The sequence below is a fragment of the Pinus tabuliformis genome, chromosome 6 (genome assembly GCF_031772625.1).
Source record: "Pinus tabuliformis cultivar Carrire ecotype Pingquan chromosome 6, CPIR1, whole genome shotgun sequence".
Lineage (NCBI taxonomy): Eukaryota > Viridiplantae > Streptophyta > Pinopsida > Pinales > Pinaceae > Pinus > Pinus tabuliformis.
Window position 1 is genome coordinate 1,768,863,311 of NC_142292.1, and position 8,511 is coordinate 1,768,871,821.

Here is an 8,511-nt window from a genome sequence, read left to right on the forward strand (position 1 = left end):
CCATTGTTTCTATTATGTCTGTATTTAATCCTTGGATCATCCATGAGCAATGTTATGATTAATGGGCATCAATGGGCAACCACACATGTCACAAGAATTTGCCATCACAAACATTGCCATATTGACATCAATGACAACCTAGATTAACAAGATTCACCTGAAAATCATCAAGAAGGATCTATGCCCTCTCTACATAGCTACAACAATATGTATTAGTCCATACATTCATCAACCAATCAATAACTAAACAATTGATGACAAGATCCATAGATAATACACATCATATAACTAGCATATAACCAAAAAATAACCAACATAAAAACCATGGTAACCCATCCATTATAGCACCAACATAATCATTACAAATGCTTATAGATCACAATAAGGAAATCTCTCATATTAACATATGAAATACCAACCAAGTTAGGGACTTCCACGTACCACCCGACCATATATTGGGTTGAACCAAATCTCCCTTTCAATCAATCACTCCCACACCATATTCCAAGCATGAATGTGGGATCTTATGGAATAAACAAAAAAAAAAAAAACAAATCAAGGCTTCTAGAGGCCAAACCTCCTCAACCCTCAACCACAGGGATTCCACCTCCACGGTCAGACATCACTAGCACCAACCAGGTTGGTCTCTACCTAAGTTGTCCAGGGCTCTAAAAACTAGTAACTCAACCACAACCTTCTAGGGCTCCATAGTGTTTGCCTAATCCATCTCCAGGGACTAATAACCCAACCGACCAAGGGTTTCAGAGCGTTTGTCCCAACCTAGGCTCCAAGACTAGTAACTCAACCCAAGTTGTTCATGGGCTTCCAGAGAATTTGTTCCAACCCAAAACCATAAGTAATTATGAGCACCAATCAAAAAACAATCAAGTGGAAAAACTCACAACACCATGGCTATTTAGGAAATGGAAAGGCAAGGCTAAAACCACTATCAATCTAGGAAAATATCCATGTGAATGACAACACATAACCAAAAAATTACATGCATATGGCATGCATCCATAAATCAGCAAATAAATCACACATGCAACCTATTACCTGCAAAGAAATTGTTATGCAACCAACTCAAAAAATAGAAGAAAAGATAGATCAACGCCTTCAAAATCAACCTCTTCGACGGGGAAACCTCCTTTACATTACACAAATGAACAATTCTTGGATGATACAAATGACTAAACCTCCTCTCTATATATATGAGTCTAAGGGGTCACAATATAATAAAAGCCAACATGACAATAATAATATAAGGGCACAATAATAACAATAGTGGGCTTCTATGGGGAACACTAATAACAATATGGGGACAATAGGGGCACAATAATAACAATAAGGGCTACAATGACAATAGTAATGGAGGAATCACTAGTATTATAGGGGCCTAACATGCCCCTCTCCTTAAAAAAAGTGTTGTCCTCAATGCTTGAGTAGTTCTGGATGCTTCTCTATAAAATTCTCATCCTCCCATGTGGAATCTTCAGGGGTAAGTTCTTCCACTTGATGAGATACTCTGAAATTGATCGATTTCATAGTTGTTGAGTTCTTGTTTCTGTGACTGTTTCAGGTTCCAATATGATTTTTCCTTCCTCATCAAGTTCTAGAAATATTGTTTGAACTGGGAGCTTGTCACTTATAACCTTCTTTAAACATGAATCATGGAAAACTGGGTGCACTCAGGAAGCTACAGGGAGCTCCAATTTGTATGCCATAGTACCAATCTTTTCCAACACCTTGTATGGACCATAATACTTTGGTGATAATTTATTATCCTTCTTAGCTTGCTTGAGGGACATTTCTTTATATGGTTGTAGCCATAGGAATACCCAGTCACCTACATCAAAACTTCTTTTGTTGCGATGTTGATCTGCATATTGTTTCATTCTATTCTGCGCCAAAGTGAGGTTATCCTTAAGAGTTGGAGAACTTGTTGTTGATGTCTGATGTGGTCTTCCACTGCTTGAACCTCAGAATTTTCTCTTAAATATGATGTGATGGATGGTGGATGATATCCATAAAGTGCCATAAATGGGGCCATTTTTGCTGCAGTATGGAAGGAAGTGTTATACCACCATTCAATTAGAGGCAACCATTTGACCCATTGTGTTTGTTTATCAAAGACAAAGAAACAAAGATATCCTTCCAAACATTTGTTTACTATCTCAGCTTGCCCATCAGATTGAGGATGATAAGATAAGTTATGAGCTAACTAAGTATCGAGACAAGAAAACAATTTTGTCCAAAAATTTCCAGTGAAAATGGGATCTCTGTCGCTTACAATAATCTTTGGGTTTCCATGTATCTTTTGAATTGTTTCCATAAATGCAGTATAAATTGTACCGGCTTTAAATGAATGAGATAATGCACAAAAGTGTGCATACTTGGTAAGTTTGTCAAATACCACCATGATGACACTCTCTCCTTCGGACTTGGGTAAACCTATGATAAAATCCATTGAAACCTCCTCCCAATGTTGGCTTGGAATGGATAAAGGTTGTAGTAAACCTAGGGTCTTAATTGTTTCAACTTTATTTTGTTGCAAACCAAACATTCTGCCACAAACTTTTGAATATCAGATTTAAGGCCATCCCAAAAAAATTCCTTCTTAACCCTGTGGTAAGTTTTTAAAAATCCTGAGTGCCCTCCTAAGGGAGAAGTGTGCAATTCCATAAGAATATTTTGTTTGAGTTGGGAATTCTTACATAGTTATAAGCGATCTTTGTACCATAATGAATCATTTTTCCAGCTAAATGTATTAGATGTACTGGGATCTTGTTGTAACTTTTGAATGAGTGCCCACACTTCTTCGTCATTCTTCCATTCATCCCTTGCTTCATTTATCCAATATGGTTGGATAATAGAAATGGCGCAAAGCAATGCTTCCACATCCTCATCCTTTCTTGAGAGTGCATCTGCCACAACATTTTGCTTCCCTTTTTTGTAGATGATTTCAAAGTCATAACCCAACATCTTTGTGACCCATTTTTTCTGCTCTTTTGAAGATAATCTTTGTTCTAAAAAGTATTTAAGACTATCATGATCTGTTTTTACCTTGAAGTGTATTCCCATTAGGTAGGGTCGTCATTTCTTAAGTGCATGTAGTATTGCCAACATTTCCTTCTCATAAATAGCTTTGTGTAAATACTTTCCTTTGATTAGATGACTTTCGAAAGAAATGAGTCTTTCTTCTTGCATTAAAAAAACACCAATTCCATTTCCTAAGGCATCACATTCCACAATAAATGTTTTTGTGAAGTTAGGCATAGCTAAGACCGGTGCTTGGCACATTGCCTCTTTAAGATATTCAAAGGCCTTTGCTGCTTCTGGTGTCCATGAAAATGCATCTTTCTTCAATAATGTTGTTAGAGGTGCTGCTATTCTCCCATAATTCTTAACAAACTTGCGATAATACCCTGTCAACCCAAGAAATCCTCACAGATGCTTTATGGATGTGGGGATTTTCCATTCCTTAATGGCTTTAATTTTGCTAGGGTCTACCTTAACACCTTCATGAGATACAATATGACCTATATATTCCACCTCTTGTACTCCAAAGAAACATTTGGAGCTTTTTGCATATAATTGTTTCTCCTTAAATAGTTTGAGAACCTTGTCAACATGTTGAACATGATCCTTTAAAGACTTGTTGTAGATTAGTATATCATCAAAAAATACTAACACAAATTTTCTAAGGGTTTGAAAATGGAATTCATGAAACCTTAAAATGTAGAAGGTGCATTGGTAAGGCCAAAATGCATGACCAAAAATTCATAATGACTATCATGAGTTTTAAATGTTGTTTTTAGAATGTCTTCAGTCTTCATTCTGATTTGATGATATCCTGAATGAAGATCCAACTTGGTGAAGTAAATTGATCCATGCAATTCATCCAATAATTCATCAATGACAGGAATGGGAAATTTATCTTTAATAGTGAGTTTGTTGAGCTTCTTATAATCCAGACACATGCACCATGATCCATCCTTCTTGTGCACCAATACTAGTGGAGTAGAGAAAGAACTTTGACTAGATTGAATTATACCAGCCTCTATCATTTTTTCAACCATATGTTTAATTTCACTCTTTTGGGAATAGGGATATCTGTAAGGCCCGATGTTTGGAGGAACACTTCCTAGAATCAAATGAATAGCATGATCATGATCACGAATAGGTGGGAGGCCTTTGGGAGTCTCAAATACCTTGGAATGATTGTCCAAGACTTTTTGGAGATTTGGAGAAATAGATGATTTCGATGTGGGACCCTATAGCGAACATAATTGTGAAATTACGCCTCATTGTTCTTTCTTTAGAAGCCTTGTCATTCCGTTAGAGCTAATTATTTTTCACGATTTCCCTACAATACCCGTTAATTCAACTTCCTTTCCTTCTGAACAAAATTTTATGAAAAGTTCTTGAAAATTAAAAGTTATTGTACCCGAGAATTGTAGCCATTGGACTCCCAATACAACATCAGCACCACCCATTGGAATGGAAAGCATTGGGCTATTCAATACATATTCTCCCATGGATAGCTTGATATTATGGCAATTTCGAGAGCAATTTATGGTTCCTCCACTTGCAACAATCACTTGACACTCTGGTGTTGGATATAGGAAACACTTCAATTCCTTAGCTATCTTACAATGAATAAAATTATGGGTACTTCCTGAATCAATCAACACTATTACTTTTTTCTTCTTGATATGTCCTTCTATGTTGATAGTTTGAGGAGTGGTAATTTTGGCCAATGCATTACAAGATATGGTCAGATTCATTTCTTCTTTCTCTAGGGTTTGTTCCTTGTGTATATCATATTCTTTTTATGTTTCTTGTTCCTTTTATTCCTCCTCTTCATAATCTATGTAAAATAATTTCTTCTCAGTGCACTTATGACCTTTAGTGTATTTGCTATCACAACTATAACAAAGCCCTTTTGCTATTTTTTCTTCCAATTGTTGTGGTGTCAACCTTGTAGGTTGTGGAAGGCTAGGGGAAACAACACTTCCATCTTTATAGTTGTGAGTGGTAGGCTTCCTGGTTACCATAATTTTGCTTTCCATTTTCTTGCCAACCTAAATGCCTTCTCCAATGAATCAGGTTCCCAAAGGCAAACCTCATGTTGGATGTTATGCTTTAAAATCCCTATGAACACATCAATCCTATGCTCCTTTGGAATATCTTTTACCCTTATATTCAATTTTTGGAAGTCCCTAATGTGCTCCATCATTGAACCCTTTTGTTTGAGATTTATTAATTGGCTAAAAAAGGTGTTGCTTTTTGTATCCTCATAATGTGCTATCATTTCTTCCCTAAAAATTTCCCAAGTGAAAATTTGTTTACGAGATCAAAATCGTCGATACCATACAAACTGGTTTGGTTCCAAATACAAAGTTGCAATGCATACCTTTTGTGTGTTTTGCACATTATGAAGATCAAAATATTGCTCCATCTGTATTATCCATGTTACGGGATCCTTGCCATCAAACTTCCTCATATCGATCTTTGGAACATGGTGGTTCTTCAATCTAACATTAGAGTCTATGAAATCATGATTAAATTTTCTTTTGTTCTCATCATGAGTTTCCTTTACTACCTTTTCACCATTAGTAAACATTTCTTGTAGCAACATTGTCAAATTTGTCTTCAATTCTTCCATTTTGCCTTCCATCTTAGCTTCCATGTCATTCATCTTAGCTTCCATGCCATCCATCTTAGCTTCCATGCATTTCTTTAAACCATCCATCTTAGCTTCCACGTCATTCATATTAGCTTCCATGCCTTTCTTTAAACCATCCATCTTATCTTCCATGCCTTTCTTTAAACCATCCATCTTAGCTTTTGTTACTTTTTGTGAGAGTGAATTTTGTTGCACTTGGTCTCATAATTTTGATATATCATGTTGCATTTCTTCCTCTTCTTCATGAGTCATGCTAGAGCTTTCAGGTTGCTTACTAGGTGTTTCCATTTTCTTTCTTCGGGGCATCAATTAATGATAATTATGCTTCACTGTGCCCTTTGAATTCCTTCAAACTAATTTTTCAAACCAAGCTATGCAAAATTAAAAAAAAAAAAAACTACACACGTTTTTTTAACTTTGTAGGAGCTCGATATTGAAGTTGATGTATCTCTGAAATTTCTGATCTTCAAGGTCTAAAATTCCGAGTTGTTGTAGCCCTCTGAGTCCTCTTTCCAACTCCACCAGTTTGATCAAAATTAGATTCTCCAAGAAATAGTTATGCCCAATGTTTGGTCAATTTAGAGTGTCCTAAATTGTTATATTAATTGTCAATCTGGGAGTCGTAAATTGTTGAAGTGTGGCGCACTATATGTGCAAGATAACCTATTTCTTACTTTTTGTCGTTTTTGATTTTTTTATTTGTTTTGGGGGTTTTTTATCTTTGTTTATCTCGTAATGAGAAATGAAAATTCTAAAAGACAAGTATGGATATAAATATTCAAGGCAATTCTGTCCTTTATAATGATTTCCAAAACTTCAAACTCAGAAGAATATGCAATGATGAAATCAATTCCTAAAAGAAAATAAAAATGTGCCACTACTCTAATCAAACAAACAGTGAACTATTGATCATGAAACCATTATCCCTGCTGCTGTCCAAATACAAGAGAAATGAATTAAGCTACTGCACTCAAAGAAATCCAAAAATTGCAAGTAAAGTAAAGCTAAAATCAAATTACATCAACTCATATTCTGACCCCTCACCATTAGTCTCGCTATGGCTTTCAGAGGTAATCATAAACAACTTGAGCAATCTGATATCTATTTGCAGAAAAGTAAACTTAAAATCAAATTACATCAACTCATATTCTGACCCCTCACCATTAGTCTCGCTATGGCTTTCGGAGGTAATCATAAACAACTTGAGCAATCTGATATCTAATTTGCAGAAAAATAAAACTAATATCAAATTACACACTCATACTTCAATCTCTCACCATTAGTCTCGCTATGGCTTTCGGAGGTAACTAATAATGATATGAGTAATTTAATATCTAAGCTAATTAAGAAAGCCAATGAACAGTACTGAAATAAACAAAATAAATATGGAATTAAAAGATAAGAAAAGTAAGTTAGTAGAAAGATAAGACTGATTCCATGTCATTAGTCATTGTGAAAACTATATGCAAATGCCCAGGCTGCCTACTGTAATCTGGAACAAGCACACTGATCAGCGTTAATAGCAGCGTAAAGCATGTAAAATTATGGACAGAAATGAAACATGAGTACCATAGGAAATGCAATATACACAAGTGAATACTATGGCATGATAAACATAAAGAAATACAATGTGAAACTGTACAGAAATAAACAAAACCTCGACGTGTGCAGGGGCCCTCAGCACAACCTCGGGCAACAGCTATTCAACCATGAATTATGCTCAGAAACATAGTCTTCTCATATATTTAGAACGCAGTCATAACAACGAAATAGTGTCACGGCACAATGGGCTCATTAACAGTCAACAATACATTTCAAAGACTAACTATTATGCGTATGGAAACACATTATTTATAAGCAGAAGGCTACATAATTGATTTCCTAAAAACTGCACTGACAGAGGACACGTGAACGACAACATCCATGGATCTAGCATCATGGCAGCCTTGATGATTAAATCTATTGAGGGTGGCTATTGGATTCGCCTTATGGAGCAGTCCACAAGTGTCAATACGTACCCAAAGATCTAGGAACGGCCACGAAAGTCTTCACGTGGTTGAAAACGGAGTCCTGTTGCTGTAGAACTCTATATTTGACCACTGCTTAACCACCTTTGACCACGGCCTTATTTTATGAATTCGACTAAGCCAATAGGACTCGGTCCATGTCCACGTCATTTTCAACTTGCCCATGTGGCTCGATTTTCCTGAAGACACCTACAATATAGACTTTAACAAAAAGGCTGCGGAAAGTGACAAGATTCCGCAGCTTATAAGCAAAAATCTAGTTCAAACAGCAAACACAACATATAGTTAGAAAACCACTTTATGTTCTCTTTTAAACTCAATATGCAATGATGTTGACAGCTTATGAGGTCCAGGTGGATGGGAAAAGTTTAGGAAAATGTATAGGAAAAGTGTGGTTTCGGGGCTCAACACCCAATCTCCCAAGATGAATTGATTATACACTTTTTCAGTAGAGAGAACTTGTATGAAGTGCCACATGTCACGGTTTCAACCTTCAAACCTAAAAACGATGCACATAAAACTAAATTATGTTCTCTTTTTGTGACTTCTTATGAAATTTCAATCAGATACTTAGAGAGAAAGTTATGACGATTTTCCCAAGGTCACTTGTTTGAGATATAATTCAGGATCCTGCAAAAACCCTAACTTCCTTGGATCATATCTCTGACAATATAGCGAGAAAATATCTGAAATTTGGACTCGAGGTCTAGAGAGATTTATTCTCAAAGGGGTTTTGTTTTTAGCTTTTGAAACGTCGCAGAAAAAAAGTTATAGCGAAAATTCCACGAAGACCTG